Source organism: Canis lupus, chromosome 19 (genome assembly GCF_011100685.1).
Source record: "Canis lupus familiaris isolate Mischka breed German Shepherd chromosome 19, alternate assembly UU_Cfam_GSD_1.0, whole genome shotgun sequence".
NCBI lineage: Eukaryota > Metazoa > Chordata > Mammalia > Carnivora > Canidae > Canis > Canis lupus.
This window is the reverse complement of record NC_049240.1, coordinates 1,377,187-1,400,183: the sequence shown is the minus strand read 5'-3', so window position 1 is coordinate 1,400,183 and position 22,997 is coordinate 1,377,187.

The window sequence follows — 22,997 nt, the reverse complement described above, 5'->3', positions numbered from 1 at the left end:
AAAATCAGACTTGCCACCCTATGAATCCCCTTAACTGTAAGCATCTTTCTTTGGGGGAAACGCAATGGATAACATGATAAGTGCCCTTTAAGAATCAGTGGTGGCTCATGAACAATCAGTATTCACTGTGGTAAAAAGCCTACTGTCTGCGTCTGAGGCTACCGTGAGGTATTTTCTGGAATACCAAGGGCTACCGTAGGCCGTACCAACAAAAGTACCCGCGAGCTGGGAACTAATTCCCTTTTATAAATAAGAACCCACGATTTGATAAACAGATGCCCCTAACCTCTCAGAAATTCGTTCTGAACACAGCTATTCTAATAAAAAAAAAAAAAAAAAAGCCAAGATAAACTTCCTGCATCAAGAAGAGCTAAATAATTTAAAAATACCAGATTAAAACGCAGCTGTTCAAATATATATCCTCAGATATTTTGGGTCTTAAGAATGTTTGCTAAAAGAATTTTTCAATCTTTTCATATGCAACATCCTGCCCTTCAAAGTGCTGAAATTCCACGAGGAAGCTGCTGTCAATATTTCTGTTTCGTTAGGAGAAGGATACTGAGATCAGTCAACTCTGAATTCACATCAATGAGTGAAATGAGAAGTACTGAAAATGACAATACCAAAGGCGAATTCTTTAAAACATAAAGAAAAGCAATGATTTAAAAATGTTTTTGAGTTCTAGTTCTGCTTTTTTTCCTTATTGTAAAAGACCATACACTTAGTAGAGAAGAATTGGAAAATCCAACAATATTGACAAAATAAATCTAAAGTGTAACTAAAATAAATCTATGTAACATATCCGTAAAATTAATTCACACTATATTTCATTATATTCTTTTCATTCTTACATATATGGTATTATAATGAAAATGTAATATTATATTCTGATTTTTTTACTCAACATATTGTCATAAGTATATCCCCATAAGAATATTCTTTTTTTAAAATAAGGGAAAATCACAAGCTCTAGCGCTACATCAATTCCACCTTATACATATTGAATGATTTATTTAATCATCTGTGCTTTTTGCTGGATATTCTGGAGATGCACACAAGGCAGGTAAGCATTTTATTTAAATATAAAACCTTTCACAAAATTGAGTATAGGCAAACCCATAAATAAACTATGCTAAACGCCAGAGCGGTAACTTCTGTTTTAGCGCACCCTCCGAGCACTCCCGACGTGATGCATTTAGCATAAAGCATTGACAGGCCATCCTACGTGGGTTTCTCTGTGTGCGATGCAGCTTCACGTGTTTCCAGTCCTGGCCCACGCAAAGCCTGACACTCAAATCTCTTGGTCTCTAGAGATGTAGATTGGCTTCCGGTCTGTCGGTCTGATCCAGGGTAAAACCCAGAAAACTCTAAAGTCGCTTTTTTCAGATGCCTATGTACAAAACAATCTTTAAACTGATGACATGTCAAGTCTCCACGTGTAGACTTCCATGTTTCTTACATGATATCAGCCTTGTTCCACACGTAATTATAGAGAAGATACATTTTCTAAAATACGCGCGCACACACACACGTATTAGTTCTCAGAAGCAGAAGGGTTCAGGTCATATCCCCTGCGAGGGATGTTGGGGTGGAAAGTCTGTTCCCTACGGCCCTTAGTTGCTTGGTGGTCTGCTTTTCAACGGGGATGCTCATGTGTCTGCCCTGGGACGCAAATGCAGCAGACCCTCCGCAGACCAGGGTGGCCTGCAGCTCGCCTGCAACATCAGCAGCAAATCTGGCTCCAGGCTCCCCCCGCCAGGTACTTCCTAGTATCTATTTATTGCTGTATATTCGGGACATAAAATAAGCATTTAAAAAGGGTTTTTTACAGGGGAGGGGCAGGAAGGAAGGGCAGTGTTCTTGCTGTTGTTTGGTGAATGATTCACTATTTATACATAGTCCCCGAGAGGCTCCCCTTGCCATCAGATTTCCTAAAAATAAAGGTAGAGATTTCCTCTTGGAGTTTCTAGCCAAACTACCAGGACTTCTTCCCTTTGTTGACCTCCTTGCATAAGGCAAAAGCCAATAAAAGGGCAGTTATTCCTCTCTCATCCCCATGCAAATATAACTTCAATATTATGAGTTTGGAGAAAAAGAGGGGTTGCAGACAGATATGATAATATAAATGGCCAAAAAATAAAAACAATCTTTTTTTAAAATATTTTATTTATTTATTCATGAGAGACACAGGAAGAGAGAGGGAGAGACACAGGCAGAGAGAGAAGCAGGCTCCACGCAGGGAGCCCAACGTGGGACTCAATCCCGGGTCTCCAGGATCATACCCTGGGCTGAAGGCGGATGCTCAACTGCTGAGCCACCCAGGCATCCCCTTTTTTTTAAGAGATTTCAACATTCTTGGATATGAGGGATTTATAACTGTCCTGTACCTTCTAATTATTCTTTCCTTTCTTAGTAACTGTAACCGTCCACCCACTGCTCTCAAAGTCAGTCTCTGACTTGTCTCTCTTACATCCCCAGGGCCTAGAACAAAGCCTGGAAGACAGCAGGTGCTCAACCAATATGGGTTAACTTCCAGGTACCAGCAGTACACTCTGGTCTCCCCGGTCTCTCTCCATGTGGTCCACCTTGAAAAACACTCTCGGCCCTAAAAGACCAGTTTGGCCTCTTCCTCCTCCAACCAACAGTCAACAGAGCCATGTTTGACCACTGCGTCCAGAGCCAACACCCTCGCTTTTCAGCTCCTCTGTATCCTCGCTGTGACCCAACTCTCTAGTCACGAACCAAACATGCTCTCGTTCCCACCAGGCCTTCCCCAGCTTTGTTCCCAGCCACTCTTCTTGCCCAAACGTAAGCACGTTCACAGATATCTTCAGGACTCTTCATTCCTGATTCCCAAGAGCCTGCTTTGTTTCCTCCCTTTGAAAATCCCCTTTGTGCTTCCGAAGAAGTTCAAGTCTCATTTGTGAAAGGTCTTTCCTCTTGTCACTCTACGTTGAGATTTTCTTCCTTGAATTCATATATACTTACTGTTTTACTCCTCGGTTGTTTTTCTGGGATTTGCTTCTACAATTAGATTCCTCCCTCAAAATCCCAGACAACCTCCAGTGCGTCAGCGTAACTCACGTTACAGTCAGAGGGCTGTGTGCAAGGTCAGAGACCCGGGGCCGCCTGGTAAGTGCTAGGAGGCCAAGGCAATTCACCATCCACGTCCTATCAAAGCACAGTCCTGCCGGGCAAGAGTCATAAAAATGAATCAGTGTCTCCGTTCAGTCAGAACCAAGGCCTGTGAGTGCATAATCGTGTGTACGCAAGTAAGTGTGCATCTCGATTCGAAATGACCGAACCCAGCTTTCTCTCCTTTTCCTCTCCAGGCAACTCTCTTTTCTGCTTTTCTGAAAGGAGATCATGTTCAACCTCACACTGTTGGATATCGTACTAGTTCAAGTACTTAAGGCTTCACAGGGCACGCAAGTGCCTCAGTCGGTTAAGCGTCCAACTCTCGATTTCAGACCGGGTCATGGTCTCAGGCACATGAGATAGAGCCCCATGTCCGTCTTCGTACTGGGTGCAGAGTCTGCTCGTCCCTCTGTCTTGCTTCTCATGCACGCTCTCTTTCTCTCTCGCTCTTAAATCAATCAAACTTCAATGATAGGTACCTGAAGCAAACACTGTCCTTCAACCTGCTTTACTGATGATAGAAATTATGATCTAAAATACTTTCCCTAAAACGCTTCTCTAGAGTCCCCTCGACACACACCCATTGTGCTGATGACCTCCCCAAAACCATTACCTGCTTAGTGGCTCTAATCATCCTCATCTCACACGTATTTATTTTCTCCTAGATAGGAAAAAATATTTCTTAGAGTCAACTATGTTCTAAGCCCTTTTATCAGTTCTAGTTTGTTTGCTCACCGTTCCGGTCACTTTCATGCACCAGCTGAAACAAGAATATGATCATAATTCACCAAGAAGTAGTGAACACGACTGCCTTCTAACCTACCGCTGCCCGACAGGACGTCTATGATGATGGAAATGCTGCATAATTTGCAGTGTCAGAGACAAGGGCACCAACCACATCCCGCTACTGAGTCCTTGCAGTGTGGCTAATGGACCTGAGGAACTAGATTTTTAATTCTACTTAAACAGTCACGTGTAGTGTAATTTTGGTATATTCTACTCAATACTGTGTGATCTTAATTACTCGACATCGTTAAGATTATGTATTTACTGGAAGTACAGAGCTTAAGTAAACAATACCCAAGATAAAATGACATTTATTTTAACAGTAAATGCGCCTCTTACTCGCAGTTGATATCTCTGGGTAAATGCAAACAAGTATTTGGAAAGAATATTTCCCAGGAGTCAGAAGATGTGTGTGTGTGTAGCTATGGTCCCATCTAGCTGTGTGGCACTGGGAAAATTGCTTTTATTGCTTTATTTCTCAGGGCCCCAAAAGTTTAGAACATGTGGTGACCGACTTTGAAATTACTTGATTCTGTATTAGTCCCTGCTTTTTAAACTATCTTGAGGATATTTTTGTGGATCAGATGAGAAAAAAATACATATGTTTGGACATTTTGTGACTAGAAAGTAGCGCTTTAATGCATATGATTCAGGTCACCAATTCTTAAACTTACTAGGATCTGATGCTGAAACCCTAATCCATACGTTTTTCTGGGCCACCACAGAAGGTAGATAGGCCGGTATTTGCAAATAAATATCTATGATATTTCAGATCTTGTTTTGTTTGCTTCAAGGAAAAGAAAGTAATGGCAAAAGCACAGGACGCCCAGATAACGACGAATTAAACACTTTATCTGGCCTGCGTATTTATAAGATAAATGTTTTTCCCCCCATTTCTGTACAGAAAGTAAACTGGCTCCCCAAGCGCTTCAGGTCCCTGGGAGGTCCCACGTGAAGGGGTGGCTTCCGGAGCCCAGGGCTCAGCACACGCACAGCTGCACACCGTGTACACGCACAGGTGCCATCCACCGCACTGCACAACTGGCCACTTTGAGGAAGACAACGGTGTTCCCGCTGTGCTCCTCCCGCGACCTGAACTGGAGGCACACTCAGCGACCTGGTGACCTCTGCCTCCAATGTGAGGGGCCACCCCCAGTAGGTGCGTGCGACGATCCCGTGGTATACAGAAAGGAAATGGGAAAACCTTCTACTTTGTTATTTATTTATTTAGCGTTTATTCTAAAAAAAAGAAAAGAAATTAAGCTTCACAAACATTTCACAGACTCTACGTTGAGACTGTGAATTGCCTACTGCAATATCCATCCTCCCTTTCCCGCTTGGTAATGAAACCCCAACTTTTAACTCTATTTGTTGTCACTTAGAATAAAAGTCGTCATTTCCTGGTCCTCCTTGCAGCTCAGTTTGGGGCACCGTGATGTGATCATAGTGCTGCAGCTTAAAATGTGACAGTAATGAGCACAGATCCAGCAGCAACTTTGTGCCATGAGGCAAATGACCTATGTGACGAGTTCAGAAAAGAAGTGAGTTTTTTCCACGATGACCTCTTGGAATAACTCTTTGGTTATTTACCTTCAGATTTCACATGGAAGAAGAATTAAATTTCATCTAGTTGAAGACACTACTCTTTGTTTTAAATAATTGTTCTGTTGGATGCCCCGAACCTAAGTTTCACCGAAACATAGATCTGTTAGTACTGTTGTTAATGTGGGACTTGGTGTGCATACAACATATGCACGTCCTTTTTCTCTGATATTATGTACAGTAGGATAGTTTCAAGATTACAGGGTTCATGGACTGTCACATGCCACTACAGGGGTCGTCTCTGCTTTGAACTGATAGAGGCTAAAGGGTTACCATCAGACACGTACTCATAATACAACAGTAGATTCTTAATATTCATGGGAATCTACAGATAGACAACCTTGGTAAAGTTCACAATGTGCACACCTTTATAAAGAGCCCTGGGGGGGGGAGGGGAAGAGCCCTAGGGCAGCCCCAGTGGCCAGCGGTTTAGCATCTGCCTTCAGCCCAGGGCCTGATCCTGGAGACCCAGGATCGAGTCCCACGTCGGGCTCCCTGCATGGAGCCTGCTTCTCCCTCTGCCTGTGTCTCTGGGTCTCTCATGAATAAATAAATAAAATCATTTAAAAAATAGATATAAACAAAAGACGACATGTGAGAAGTAAACCATAAGAAAAGAATGGAGGAAATATATTTATTTAGTTACTAAAATAAGTATAAATAAATAAATAAATAATAAATAACATTATTTCTGAAATGTTTGGGTTGACATGATTTAATGTAGAATTACAATTCTGAAAATTCAAAATCAAGGAAAAGTAGTAAGACCCATTTAGCCTAATCTCACTTAAAGATGAAGAAACTGGGGCTTACAGAAGCTAAGAATGAGCACAAAATTAAAGGTGATTAGCAGCAGACTCAGAGGAAAAACTTAGGTCTTCAGATTTTCTTCAAATTATTAATCTTCTTTTTTTCCATTTCTCCTATTTCTCCTGTATTTCTGAGTTTAACCTTTTTATTTATTTTTTTCCAAAGACTCACTTAAAGCATGACCTTTAAGAGAGCTTTTTAGGGATGATGAAATTGCTTTGTATCCTATTATATTAGTTCTCATACAAGCCTATGCATGTATTAAAATTCATATGAGTCTACACCACAAAAAGTAAATTAAAAACATCTAAAAAATAACCTTCAGTGTCATTGAAAGAGCTGATTTTATATCCAGTGTATCAGAATTTTTCATACTATAATTTCTTAGGTATTTTCCAATAGAAAACCAAGAATAAAATCAGAACTCTGTCCACTAATCCTATTTGGTGGCCTACCATTTCACCTTGTCCAATTTCTCTATCTTCAAAGGTAAATGTAAAATAAAAAAAAATAAGAATGAAGTGTCAATCCTTCCTATTATTGACTGAATCTGCCAGAAAAAAAAAATTAGAAAGAATCCGTGTGTGTAAGACATTTACCAGTGGAAAGGTAAGCTCTATGGATCTGCCAAAAATTTAGAGAACTGTATCCATGTAGGTCAGGCCTAAATAGGTCATGGTGAAAAAAACGATGATCGCAGCTACCTGCCACTTATGCAGTAGACGTTGCGTCAGATGGGCGTCAATTATATCTAGTCCAAAGTAAGCATTCAGGAGAAAAAGAAATATTTGTCAATGTCAATCATCTGTATCCGTGCAAACACAGGGGATGAATACAGATCACAGCAGGGTAGAAAGGGTACGACCACCAGAGTCACGCAACAGGATTCAAATTGTAGCTCCACTCTGTCTCGCTCTGCGATGTCTTACGAATTTTCTTATATCTCTAAACCTCAGTTTTCTCACTGACAAATTCAGAAATCCTCCCTTCCTTGCTGCATAATTGTGTGGATCGGCTAGGATGATGCATATCAATAAGTCACCATTTGCTTAGTTTTTGCCTTGTACCAGATGCTGTTTTAAGTGCTGTAAGTGCAATGATATATATTCATCCACAGAAAAAAATCCAGAGATAAATCCTGTTATCATCCTCATCTTAGAGATAAGAAAACAGACGCAAAGGTGAAGTAACTTATTGGAGATCATAGAGTTGAAAACTGAGATTAGAGTCTAAAAATTCTGATCCCAGAGTCCATCTGATTAAGAACTTAATGAATAAAAAAATTAAATAAAATAAATAAAATAAAATAAAATAAAATAAAATAGAATAAAAAGAACTTCACGATTATTGCCCCATCCATAAATGACTTGGCACAAAGTATATGCTAAACTAATGGCTGCTGCTGTAACTACAGCTTTTTATTTTTTTATGGCAAACTAATCTCACTGGGCTCCCGGGAGCTCAAAGTGGAGCAGAGCTACAAATGTTAACAATGTAAACAAAACTATTTTGCTAACGCTGGGATAATGTTCATTTTCCCTTCACCAGTGCAGGGAAGTTGGAGATTTCTTTTGAATGATGATGCTAATCAAAAGTGAAGAATTACACTTTAAAAACAAGTCCCCAGCTCTTAACTTCTCTGCTGAGCTCTGGACCCAGACGTCCAGTGGCTCCCCAACATTTCCACGCGCAAGTTGTACCTGTTCACAATGGTTGGAACAAAAGGGAGTTGGGGTCGAGTTTGGACATACAATGGGGACAAAAACACGTTTGTGTAGTTCAGCCCTGTGAAATGAGTCCCCTTACTTTGAGGAGAAAGCCCATGAAACTGTGTGATGATTGAAGAGAAAACTCACTGGGAAAACTCCCTAGACTGCGAGGAAAGAATATTCAAGGAGACTCAGAAAAGAAACCACAATGAAGATCAATGGTGAGCCAAGACAAGGAGCAAGACCGGCACCGCAGATCATGGCCTCTGTAGAAAATAGGGACCACTATGGGATTCAGGTCTTTTATTTTTTATTAAAAATGTCTGTGTTAATCCCGCAGGAATTCGTTTCACTAAGAGGGATGTTCTGGCCCATGAGACCTCTGTGTAGCTCCTCGGTGTCCTCTTAGCCCACGTGCTTGTGCGCTCCTGACTGCGGGACGTGACCTGTGGAACTGCCTGCATGTAATGCTCCAGAGCAGAAGCACCCTCACGTCTCCCTCTGATTTCCTTGTCCAAGGTCGATCACAGTCTCATGGTGTGTATACCCTCTACATCTTTTCTGCTCCTAATGTACCCCTTTGACTCAAGCTGATGTTGTCCATGACCAGTACCCCCCGGATAGCCTCTAAAAGTCAAGGATGGTGAATGTACGATGGATTTGTTGGCACTTCTCTTGACTCTGCTTGATCGTGAGGATCTTTCCATCTCGAACCCTTAGCACCACGTTCTATGAAGACCCTACTACGTGATTGCAAATGTTACATAAGGTGACACCCATTGGCTGTATCTTCATACTTTTCTGATTTATCATTCATATTTTGCCTGAGTCACCTTCTGAAAACAGGGACCCACTGTGGCGGCATAATTCTAAGATGGCTCCTAAGATTCCCATCCTTCCTATGGGTAGAACTCTGAACAGAATGGACTATGGACTATCATTTCTATGATTAAGTTAATAACCAGTTGGTTTTGAATTATTCAAAAGAGAGTGACCTAATCGGGTAAGTCCTTTAAAGGAATATGACCCTTCCTGACATTAAAGAGTTTGGACCTAAGGGAAATTCCCCCATGCTAGCTTTGAAGATGGAGAGGGCCATGTGGCAAGGACTCGAGAGCAGCCTCTAGAAGCCAAGATCAGCCCCCAAGAAAATAGGGGCCTCAGCTTTATAGCCACAGATATTGTTTCTGCCAACAGTGATACGAGCTTGAGAGAGGACCTGAGCTTCAGGTAGGAATTCAGCCCAGCTCACACCTTGACTTCAGCCTCATGAGGCAGAGAACCCAGTTTCACCAGGCCCAGACTTCTGGCCTAAAGAACCGTGAATAAATGAGTGGACATTGCTTTTAGCCACTGGGTTTGAAGGAATTTGTTACATCATCATCATCATCATCATCATCATCATCATCATCATCAACCTAATACATCCAGCTTGCCTTTTTCCATTTGACAAATCTCTCTCTCTCCCTAGATGATCTAGTATGGTTGACTGTTCTTTAAATTTGATGCAATTTTCTCAAATAAATATTATTTGATGCTAAAGGGTGAATGTTTCTTCCATCCCGTGGTATATATTCCCTCCAAGAACACCCAGAAAGCTATGTCTCCTCAATGTACTACCCATCCATTATCCTCACATAATGAAGATAGAATTAAAGGGCGCTGCTTGGGAGACTTTTGAAACCATCTGTATGTGGTACCGCTGAAGCTTCTGAGACACAGCTACCAACACCTTTCACCTCGACACTTGTGTGACCTACGTGACAGTCTTCTCCCTTGGCAGCTCCGCAGAGTGTCAGTGTGCTTCAGCCAACCGCGCCTCTCTCCAGACACAGTCTTTGACTGTGTCCGTTCCTACAGCACCATTTTTCTGCTGTGATTATTCTTTGGGTGCTCAATTGTTCATGCTTTTCTTTGACTCATCTTTTGACGAGCATTTCATAAGATATGAGCCCACCATATTATAGAATTCCTAACGTTTACTTTCTTTGCAGGGTAGATACGCTCCTTCTCTATGACAGGCCGATTCTTTCCAAGGAGTTCTCTAAACTAATGATAAAGGAAAATAAGTAACCATGCTGCACACCAGGGAAGGCCTGCTGCAGGGGGGAGCAAACAGAAAATCAGAGAGATGACACAAAACATGCTTTTTCTATGAAATAATCCATTACCGTACATTCACAATGTGTCCACAATAGGCAAAAAGCAGATTTACCTCTCCCACACGTTATTTATTACTCTCTCTTTTCACTCTTTTTTAGGGAAGCAGTTTTTAAACAACTGTCCTGTGTAATGCAGTAAAAAGAATATACTACTCAAGAAATGAAAGTAGTCTGTTCTCTTCCTAGACTAAGGAAGTAAACAAAGGTAGTTAATAGCTAAACAGGATGTCTAGTGGCTCTTCTTTCTGCCCTAGACTTTTGGAAAAGTGAGAAGATTCTAAGGCACACATTAGAGCTGCTTCCTGGGAGAATGAACAATCACTATCAACGGATTATTGGGTTCGGGTCTAAACTTTGGAGGATGTTGATTTTCATTTGCTCATTCAACAAATGCTGCTGGCCTCATTTTTGGTGTGGCAAAGTATAGGAGCACACAAGCTTAAGAAGGGGCAACTGAACTAGCATTGACCAGAATTAGATATAAGAGAATGTGCGTAACAAGATTGGTTTCAATAGGATGGATGCAGAGGGGTGGCTTCAAGAAGTAGAGGTTATTCATTTCTTTTTTTTTTTAAGATTTATTTATTTATTTGTTTGTGATAGACATAGAGAGAGAAAGAGGCAGAGACACGGGAGGAGGGAGAAGCAGGCTCCATGCTGGGAGCCCGATGCTGGATTCAATCCCAGGACTCCAGGATTGTGCCCTGGGCCAAAGGCAGGTGCTAAACCACTGAGCCACCCCCAGGGATCCCCAAGGTTATTTATTTCTAAAGGAAACTCCAGAGCAGCTACGTGGTGTGTGTGTGCGTGTGTGTGCTTGCATTTGAGTGAAAGGAGGAAGAGAAAGAGAGAGGAATGTGCAGAGGTGAGCCATAAGCTGTATCTTTAAAAAATGCAAGATAATAGCAGGCTGTGTAACAGAAGGCATTCATGGGCAAGAAAACAACATGGAGTCATGAGAACACATGGCTCATTTGGAGAAAAGACTAAGTTTACCATGGCAAGGAGAAAGGCATGAAAGAAACAATAGTAAAATGTGTTGGAAGCAGAACAGGCCTTACCTGTGAAAGGTGTTATATGGTAAAACATAGGGGTAATTGGTTTCCTCTGCCCAATTGTCCTCTCCATTCTTCTTCTCTCTCACACAGACCTTAATCCCATGGCTATGGCTAGCATCTGCTGTGGCCAAAAAGAATAACCCCTTCTACTGACAGGTCCAAAGATGGGCATAGGATTTAAATCAAGCTACAGAAACTGATGACAGTGAGGATTCAAAGACAAGCACAGGACCTAAGCTACGCATTTTCTAGGCATTTACTGCAATTCTTCTTACCGGATATTAGAAGAAAGAAGGAAAAAATAGAGCAGAAAAAACCCTTTTCCCTCTTCTGGTGGCAAGATTTAAATATGCAAACTCAGCACTCTCAGGAGTCACGCTCCCTGACATGATGACAAAGCTCATCTATAGTAGGGTCAGGTCAACACCTAAGGAGCAGTAGAGGCGCAGGAACCAAGGGAAGTACGATCCTCAGGGCTCTGCTCTTTGAATTTGGTCATTCCTATGGGCATCCTTGTCATAGCCCGTTTCAACAACTTGGTTAAATAAGCCAATACTTCCATCTCTAAACTAATTAAAATTGTATGTCTATTACAACCAAACCACTAAGTTTCTATTTCATTTTGTGTCCTTTTATTTTTACCAAATTAAATTCTTTTTTTTTCTTAATTTGATATACTTATATATTGCAGCATGATTACCACCATAACATTAGCTAACACCTCTATCACCTCACATAATTATTTTGTATATGTCTGAGGTAAGAGTAACAAGCATATTTTTTATATTTTTTTCCACCAAATTAAATTCTTAAAAAATTTCTAGTACTTTATTTTTAAAGTAAAAAAAAAATAGTGATATTTATGCTGGGAGGGTAGGGCAATGTTCAGTTTTTTAACAAGTACACTTAATAGACTCTACTAAGACTTCTATTTCTGTTAATAGCAGACTGGTTAATATAAAGTAATACTGCAACTGAGTACAACTAGAAAGCTAGATAAAGTGTTACAAAAAGTTTACATATTTTCAGATTTCGTAGAGTTAACAAGAAGGTAAAAAATATATAATATATTTTTAAATATATATATTTTAAAAATATATAATAAATATAAAAATAATAATATAAAAATATTATATATTTTTAAAATATATAATACCAGAGTATAGAGCAGGACAGAGGTCCAGGAAAATAAGCCTAACTTTGAGGCCACTTTTCCAAAAGTCATCTGGAGGATAGTTAAGAATCACTCCAACAACCTATCAGCATAAAGAAGAATGGAATTGGAGTTCAAGCCCTACTAAGTTGGGGAGGTAGGTAAATCCATCCCTTTGGTGTGACAAGATAGAATGTCAGAAGTTCAGTGAACCAAAGTGAACGGCCCTCCCTGCAACTGCAGCTTGACTTCTAGTCATCGCAACAGCTGGAGATGATTGAGATGCTCCCATATTACCTAGGCCATCAGGTGCCTGGAAGCTGACATAAATCCTCTTTGAGGAAAATAATATAACAAAAGAAGTCAAATTATTTCTCCAGTTTAAAAATGCTATTAGAGGGATTCCTGGGTGGCGGGGATCCCTGGGTGGCGCAGCGGTTTGGCGCCTGCCTTTGGCCCAGGGCGCGATCCTGGAGACCCGGGATCGAATCCCACATCGGGCTCCCGGTGCATGGAGCCTGCTTCTCCCTCTGCCTGTGTCTCTGCCTCTCTCTCTCTCTGTGTGTGTGACTATCATAAATAAATTTTAAAAAATGCTATTAGAACCCCTCCCCCCAAAAAATTACTATTTCACATAATCCAAAATAAGGGTACAAGGCTAGGGATGAAATCCTCCATATACGACAAATAACAGAAATAAAATGATATGAGATCCAGATACCAGAATAGACTTTAAAGTGACCAGGATTCTTATCCTCAAAGAGATAAGGAAAAAAAAAACAAACAGGTTGGATATTTCAGTCCAGTAGAACCCATAAAAATAATAATATAAAATTCTAGAACCAGTAAATGTGATCACTAAAATTAAGAACTTGATGGATTTTGCTAAGGTCTTTACTTTTATATGAATTTGATTCTGCTTGAGGTTGAAAACATGGACTACGATGTACGCAAATGACTTAGGAAAGAGGTTTCAGTTCATATGACAGGAATGAACAAGGGAACTTCTTGTGACATTAGACATTTTCAGCACTATTGTTGTCTGCACTTAAAGAAATAGAAGTATCAGTGCTGTATCTATTAATATTTATATGTAAGCAGTAAACATGGTGTAACACAGGTTCCCACTCTCCTAAAACTTACAGTCTAGTTGGTTAGAAAAGACAAAAAAACGTCATAACAGAGGATTTGACACATTTTAACTTGGAGCTTACTTTTCCAGTTTTTTGTTTTTGCTCCTGATAGTCTGAATATTGTGGAGAATATTAAAGAATTGTAACAACTGACTCCATTACACACCTGAATTCTTCCTTTTTCTGGGTCTTCAACAGCAGTCTGACTTAATTCTAATTAATTCCTTTTCCTATTTCTCACAGCAAGTGTCTCACATAGCTCCCACTCCCCATTGGTTCCTTTGTAAAAACAGCTTTATCCTCACCAATACCTATTGTTTCTCGTGTTGCTGATTTTAGCCATTCTGACAGATATTATGTGGTATCTCACTGTGGCTTTGATATGCATTTCCCTGATGATCAGTGATGTTGACCATCTTTCCATGTGTCTGTTGGCCATTTCTGCCTTCTTTGGGAAGACATGTATTTATGTTTTCTGCCCATTTTTAGTTGAATTATCCATTCTTTGTGTGTTGAGTTTAATAGTTCTTTATATATTTTGGATACTAACCCTTTGTCAGATATGTCATTTGCAAATATCGCCTTCCATTCTGTAGATCACCTTTTACTTTTGTCAATTGTTTTCTTTGTTGTGCAGAAACTTTTAATATTGATGAAGTCCCCGTAGTTCAGCTTTGCTTTCATTTTCCTTGCCTCAAGAGACATACCTAGTAAGAAGTTGCAATGGCCAATGTCAAGAACATCACTGCCTGTGTTCTCCTCTATGGTTTTAATGGCAAGGATGTGGAAAAGGGGAACCTTCCGACACAGTTCTTGGGAATGTAAACTGATGCAGTCACTCTGGAAAACAGCATGGAGGTTTCTCAAAGAGTTGCCGACAGAACCACCCTATAACCGAGCAACTGCACCATCACCTATTCACCCAAAGAATACAAAAATACCAATTCAAAGGGACACATGCTCCCCAATGTTTACAGGAGCTTTATATATAAAAGCCAAACCTGGGATCCCTGGGTGGCGCAGCGGTTTGGCGCCTGCTTTTGGCCCAGGGCGCGATCCTGGTAGACCCGGGATCGAATCCCACATCGGGCTCCCGGTGCATGGAGCCTGCTTCTCCCTCTGCCTGTGTCTCTGCACCTCTCTCTCTCTCTCTGTGACTATCATAAATAAATAAAAATTTAAAAAAAAACTTAAAAAAAAAAAAAAAGCCAAACCTTGGGAAGAGCCCAAATGTCCATTTACTGATGAATGAATGAAGAAATGTGTGGTAAAGGATAATGGAGTATCATTCAGTCACAAAAAAAGAATGAAATCCCTCCATGTGCAATGACATAAATGGAGCCACAGGGCACCACGCTAAGTGAAGTAAGTCTGTCAGAGAAAGACAAACACCACATGACTACACACAGCGCTCAGCGCTCAGCACAAGTGCTTCCTTAATACCCATAATCATTAGCCCATCCCTTCACCCACCTCCCCTCTAGCAACCCTCAACTGATGATGGTTTTATTTATTTTTTTTAAGATTTTATTCATTTATTCATGAGAGACACAGAGATAGGCAGAGACATAGGCAGAGGGAGAAGCAGGCTCCCTGTGAGGAGCCCGACATGGGACTCGATCCCAGGACCCCGGGGTCATGCCCTGAGTCAAAGGCAGACTCTTCACCACTGAGCCACCCAGGCGTCCCATGATGGATGGTTTTTAAAAGCAAAATAGCAACAACTACAAAAATAGATAGTAAACTTGAAGAAAATGAGTCGAGAGAAAATAGTTAAATGAAGCATAAAGAGGGAAAAAAAGGAGAAAATGGCAAAAAGATGCTAAGAGATGGGGAATATATAACATGGGGATCTATAATTTTGGGTAATTTGAGCAAAACAAAAAGAGGGGCTGTACAAACTCAAAGTTCAACAGGTAAAAAGACACTGAAGCTAAACACATCATGGTAAACTGACAGAAAATTAAAGGTAAAGAAGAAAAATCTTTGGAGAAAAAGTAGATTTGAAAAAAGGACTAACTTCAAAGTAGCAACATTATGCTGACTGCTGATTTATCTACAGAAAAGAAAGTAAGCTGGATGAGATAAATTATATTTTAATGTACTTTAAAAATACATGCCAACCTAGAATTCTCTACCAAAATAACATATTCTTCAAGAATTAAGGTGAAATAGAGATATGTTAGCCAAAAAAACCCTAAAAGAATTCATGAGATTCATATAAAAGGAAACGTTAAATGACATAGTTGATACAGATCAATAAAAACATAGGATTAGAAATATAGGAAGAAATAAAAAGCAACAAAGAAAGAAATATGTGGATATGTATGAATGCTGATGCTGCAAGATAAAAAATAATATCTTATTACTTTAAATTAAATGAAAAATTAAATATCCAACAATAAGAGCAATACTTAAAGAGGAAAATATTGAGTTAAATGTTCAAACGTGCCTGCATTTTCAGGGATGAGGAAGAATGCCAATTAATATTCAGTTTTAATAAGTAAACAATGAATGTTGTAAACACTAGAATAAATACTAAAAAAAAAATGATAGAAGAATATACAACTTCCAATTTGATAGGGAAAAAAAATAATCAATCCCAAGGAAGTAAGAAGAAAGCAGAAGGGCCAGAGAATAATGGTAGATTTAAAAACAAAATATAAATAATTATAGTAAACATATATCAATTATATTTAAAAAATTTAAAAATAAAAGAATATATAGACTGAATTAAAATATCTCAGCAATAATAAAAATCTCTAAACTGTGAGGACAAAGAAGACTGAAAATAAAAGAATGAGAAATACAGATGCCATGAAAATCATTTCCAAAAGAAGGCTGCTGTAAATATAATGATCACACAAAGCAATATTTAAATCAAAAAGAATTATTAAAGACAATTAAGGATACCTAACGATAATAACTGGGTGAATTTGCCAGGAGGATATGACATGACTTGAATATGTAAACATCTAATATGGCTTCAAAGCACAGAAGGCATATATTTCTTTACTTTGCAGAAGTAAAGAAAAAAAATATTCAATAGCGGTTTGAAATTTTTACACATCTTTCTCACTGTGAAAAAATAAGCGAAATACATGTACACATACATACTAAGAATATAAACAATCAAAGAACATGCCTTAAATTATCTGACAAATACTGAACACTTCACCCAACAACTACAGAAAAAGCTTATTTTCAAAAATCTTGAAATGTTTACCAAAGTTGATCACTTACTGAAACAGAGAAGCCTCAAGATTCTTAAAAGAATTGAAATCATATAAAATATGGTCTGTGGACACAATAAATGTGATTGAGCAGCTAAGATCATGGTCGATGGAAAATTTATATTCCTAATATGTATTTTAGAAAAGAATTAAGGCTTAAAACAAGAAGCAAAATGCCCACTAAGTTTGGAAAGGAAACTAAAATAAAATTTAAAAAATGAAAGGAAGAAAATTATAAGGAGTTGAAATTACAAAAGAGAAAATAAACATACATCTGAGAAGATCAAAAATGTAAAATGGCCCAAAGTTGATAAGAAATCTAGAGAGAATGATAAAATAAAGTATAATAAAATAGATGAACTGAAAACGGTGTATCACTAAAGATCCTATAAACATTAAAAGAAAGAGGATATCAGAAAAAAATTATGCAAATAAATTCAAGTACTTAAAGAAATACATATTACTTAAAAAATTAGTCAACAAAATTGACATGTTATAATCCTATCACTATTACCAAAATTAGATCCATCACAAAAATTCCAGATTTACATGGTTTCAAAGAAAATTCTATGAAACATTTAAGAAATAAAACCCTTCTTTTTCAACTAGAGAAAAGAAAAAGAAATACTTGCTAATTGATTCTTCAAATCCTGTATATCTTTGAAACTAAATGACATTTGAGAAGTAAAAATTATAGTCCAATCTCATTCAAAAACATAGCTGCAAAAATCCTAAACAAAATACTGAAAGATCAAATCTAGCAACATACGGAAATTAGAATACAGAACACAGTTCAATGTCTATTTAATGTAAAAATAAAGCTTTGTAATTCATCACATTAACAGAATATATAGCATAAAAATTATATAATCATATTCATAAATGCTGAAAAATATTACAAATATTTGTTTTTATAAAATGATTTTATAAAATAATTCATAATTAAAGTTTCTTAGAAACTTTCTTTAATCTGTTAAAGGAGATGTAGGGAAAATTATGTAAAACATCATCTTTTATAGTATAATGTCAAAAAACTTTCCCTTTGAGATTGACAATTTTAAAGAGTATGCTCATTATCACCACTTTCACACACTATTACATAGACAGCTCTCTCCAGAACAATAAGATACAATAAGTTAAATAATTAAATATATAGAAGAACTGAAAAGAAAAAAAATATATCAGTTCTTACGAAAGATACATTTGTGTTCTTAGACCATTCATAAGATTCTATATTGCATTATTGACCCAAGAACTTTTGCAAGATTTCTATAAAATCTAAAAAAATAACTGCATTTCTATACATCAAAAATAAACAAAAATAAAATTTAAAAGATAACATTTATATTACATTAAAATGGAACAAAAATCAAATACCTAGAAACAAATATAACAAATGATGTGCAAAAGCTCTATGAGGAAATCTATAAAATGTTAAGGCACTCAAAATTTTTAGGCAAATAGAAGAAAATATTATTTTCATAGATTGAAAGTCTCAATGTCATGGAGTCATCCATTCCTCCTAATTGATAGATACTGTAGCCATACTATTTTTGGTTCAAAGAAGACATTAAACAAATATTTATTTATTGGCCAAAATATATTTGTTTGATTATAATGGTAGACTTATAAAATAATTTGTTAATTTTCTTCAAAGTGATACTCTCTCTTAACAAGTAAAATTACCTGGGGGAAGGAGATTTTGCATAGATTATCTAAACCTTTACAATTCCATAAGTGGCGGCACTTGAGTGGCTCAGTCAGTCAAGTGTCTGCCTATGACTCAGGTCATGACCCTGGGGTCCTGGGATCGAGCCCCTTATTGAGCTCCCTCCTCAGTGGGGAGCCTGCTTCTCCCTCTCCCTCTGCTGCCTCCACTTCTCTCTCCCGCAATCTATCTCAAATAAATAAATAAATTTTTTTTAAAAAATGTTTAAATTGACACCTTCAAGTGATGCTTTGGATAAATAATACTTAAATTATTGAAATACTCTGTAAACACGGCTAAAGTACATTAGCTGAATTCTGTTAAACGGAAAATACTATCAATTCTTTGTTTTTATTAATTAACTTTATTTTTAGAACAGTTTGGATTCATACCAAACTTAATTCTTGACTGCTCCTTTTACATTTCCATAATTCAACCTTCCATAGTGTAGTGCAATTAGGAATCATCCAGCATGTAGCCTTCTCAGATTGGCTTATTTTACGTAATAAGCATGTAAGGTCCTTCCCTATATTTTCATGGCTTAATAGCCCATTCCTTTTTTGTACTAAATAATACTCTATTACCCAGATGTACCACAGTTCGTCCACTCACCTACTAAAGTAGACGCTTAGACTTAGACGCTTAGAGTCGCTTAGACGCTTCAGAGTCTCGGCCATTAGGAATAAAGCTGCTGTCAACACTGATATACAGGTGTTTGTATGGACATTAGTTTTCAATTCCTTTGGATAAGTACCAAGGAGTGTAATTGGGTCACATGGTAAGGGGTATATTTAGTTTTACAAGAAACTGCCGAACTGTCTTTCAAAGTGGCTGTACCATCTTCTCTTCCTGCCACCAATGTGTGAAAGTTCCCATTGTTTCACATCCTTCTAAGAATCGGTATTGGCAGTGTTCTAAATTTTGGCCACTCCGAAAGAGCTATGATCTCATTATTGCCTCCCTGATAACACATGATATGAAGCATCTTTTCATATGTTTCTTTGCCATCTGTATATCATCTTGAGTGAGGTGTCTGTCCACGTTTTCATTCATTTTTTTCTAACCAGGCTGTTTCCTTGTTGTTTAGTTTTAAGAGCTCATCATATATTTTGGATAACAGTCCATCAGATAAGTCTTTTGCAAATATCTTCTTCCAGTATATGGCTTGTCTTCTTATTCCCTTGACATGGCCTTTCACAGGGCAGAAGTTTTCATTTCAATTATGTCCAACTTACCTATTATTTCTTTGATAATTTCTTTTGTGTTTTATCTAAAAAGCCATCACCATACCCTAAGATCATGTAGATTTTCTTCCTTTGCTATCTTCTAGAAGTCTATAGTCTTGTGTTTTACATTTAGTTCTATGATCCATTTTGAGTTAATGTTCATGAAGTATTTAAAGGTCAGTTTCTAGATTCCTGTGTGTGTGTATGTGTGCATGTGTGTGTACACGCATGCATGGATTTCCAGTCATCCCAGCATCATCTGTTGAAAAGACTACCTTTTGCTACATTGTATTGCCTTAACTTCTTTGTTAAAAATCAGTTTACCACACATTTATGTGGGTCTATTTATGGACTCAATTCTGTTCCACTGATCTATTTGTTTATTCTTTTACCAATATGACACTGTCTTGATTACTGTCACTTTATAGTAAGTCTTAAAGTAAGGTAGTGTCAGTTCTCTACTTAGTTCTTCATTTTCAAGTTGGTAATTCTGGGTCTATGCCTCTCTCTATAAACTTTCTCTACTTAGTTCTTCATTTTCAAGTTGGTAATTCTGGGTCTATGCCTCTCTCTATAAACTTTAGAATCAATTTTTCCACAAAATAACTTTCTGGGATTTATATTGGAATTGTTATACATCTACAGGTCAAGTTGGGATAAACTGACATCTTGACAACATTGAGACTTCCTATCCAATAACATAGAATCTCTCTCCATTTAGTTTTTCTTTGATTTCTTTCATCATAATTTCACAGTTTCCCACATATAAGTCTTTTTTTTTTTTTTTTAAATTTTTATTTATTTATTTTATGATAGTCACAGAGAGAGAGAGAGAGAGAGACACAGAGACACAGGCAGAGGGAGAAGCAGGCTCCATACACCGGGAGCCCGATGTGGGATTCGATCCCGGGTCTCCAGGATCACGCCCTGGGCCAAAGGCAGGCGCTAAACCGCTGCGCCACCCAGGGATCCCCCACATATAAGTCTTATACGTATTTTATGAGATTTTTACCTAGAATCTCCTTGTTTTGATTGCTAATATAATGGTAACATATTTTTAATTTCCAATCATTCTTGTTCATTCATTGCTGGTATACAGGAAAATGATTGTGTATATTAACCTTGTATCCTGCCACCTTGTCATAACTGTTTATGGGTTCTAGAAGTATTTTTTGAATTCTTTAGGGTTTTCTACATAAATAATCACGTCATCTGTGAAGAGAGGCAGTTTTGTATCTTCCTCCTCAATCAATATAGTTTTTCTTTTTCTTGTCTTATTGCATTAGCTAGGACTTCCAATAAATGTTCAAAGGTGTAGGTGAGGAGGAACACCCTTGCCTGGTTCCTGCTCATAAAGCTCCTAGTTAGTCACCATTTGTATGATGTTAGCTGTTTTTGCTTATAGATGCTTTTTTATCAAGTTGAACAAGTTCCTCTCTATTCCCATTTTTCTGAGTTTTATCATGACAGAAGTTGTATTATGTCAAATACTTTTTCTAAATTTATTGTTATCATCATGAATTTTTTTCTCCTCTAATTTGTTGATGTGATAGGTTACATTAATTGATGTTTAAATGTTGAACTAGCCTTGCATACATGGAACGAATCTGGTCATGATGTATATAATTCTTTTTATATATTATTTGATTTGATTTACTAATATTTTGCTGAGGATTTTGCATGCATATTCATGAAGATAATGGCTTATAGTTTTACTTTATTGTAATATCTTCTGATTTTTGGTATTAGAGCAATGTTGGCCTCATAGAATGAATTAGGACATAATCCCTCTTCTACTTTCTGGAAGAGAATATGGAGAATTGATGTAATTGCTTCCTTGAGGATTCACTTATGAACCTATATAGGCCTGGTACTTTTTGTATTAGAAAGTTATTAATTATTGAGTCATTTCTTTAATACATATAGGTCTTTTAGGCTTTCTATTTCTTTTTTTTTTTAAGACTTCCTATTTCTTCTTGAATGAGTTTTGGCAGATTATGTCTTTCAAGGAATTGGTCCATTTCATCTAGGTTATCAAATTTGTGAGCATAGAGTTATTCATGTTAAAATTCCTCTTCCCAAATATTTTCACAAGTACTGATTCTGCATTTTCTCAGAGCACTCTTTTTTGACAAATACTCTTATAAGGCACAATTTATCAAATATACCATGTACAGCAGGTGATTGACAGAAACAAACCAACAAAAGATCAAATAGTATAGTTTTCCAACCATCACCTCAATCAGAATGAGTTAGCTACCCCTAGCTCTTCATGTTTGAGTTCATCTTATTTTATCAGTGAGCATTCTGCTTGTGATCTTTAAATAGAAGATATTAATAACATTGTGACAAGAATTAGTAGAAAAAAAGAGAGGTGGATCATTTATGGTTATTTTCTGTTCACTATACATGTATCTCTTCCACTTTTAAAAGAATTTACTACTACAAAGTAGTAGTCCAGCAAAATTTTCTCTGCTTATTGTAATTTAATTAATTAATAAGTTAAAAATAAAACAAAACAGAACAAAAACCTCAGAGAAATTCTAAGCTAGACAGGATACCAGGACAATAGATTTAAACTAGGATCATAGGCAAATAAGGAATGAAGGACATACGTTCAATAATTAATGAAATCTTAATAAAAACATGAACAGGTTTATTAGTGGTACCTAACAAACTGATTTAAAAATATATATGGAAATGCCAAAAGAGGAACCAAGATACTTCTGAGGAAAAACAAGAGTAGAAAAACTTCTCTACTGGAAATCAAAACTTATTACAAAGTTATAATGATTAAGATAAGAGATACTGATACAGAGATAAACTAATAGATAAATGGAATGCAACAGAGAGAGCAGAAATAGAATTGAGGGGTAAAAATACTTTTTCAATAATCCATGCTAAGACATTTGAATAACTATATTTTTAAATGGTCTAAATACGGAATGTAAAACAATAAAGTTTCTAAAATGTAGTGTATATGGTAACATAACACCAACAACTCAGCAGAGAGAAAAAATTTCTTAAAAGAATTCAAATAGCACTAAACATAAAAGAACTGAGGGATAAATTGGACTACATCAAAATTAAGAACTTCTGTTCATCAAAATTCATATTAAGAGAGTAGAGACGTAAGCCTGAAAGCTGAAGATTTTTGCAATCCGGGCAATCAAGAATTCCTAACAACTAAAAAACAAACAAAAAGCAATCAACACAATAGAAAAAGGGTTACAGGCCTTTAAATAGCATTTGCAAAAAGAAGATAGACAAATTGTCAAT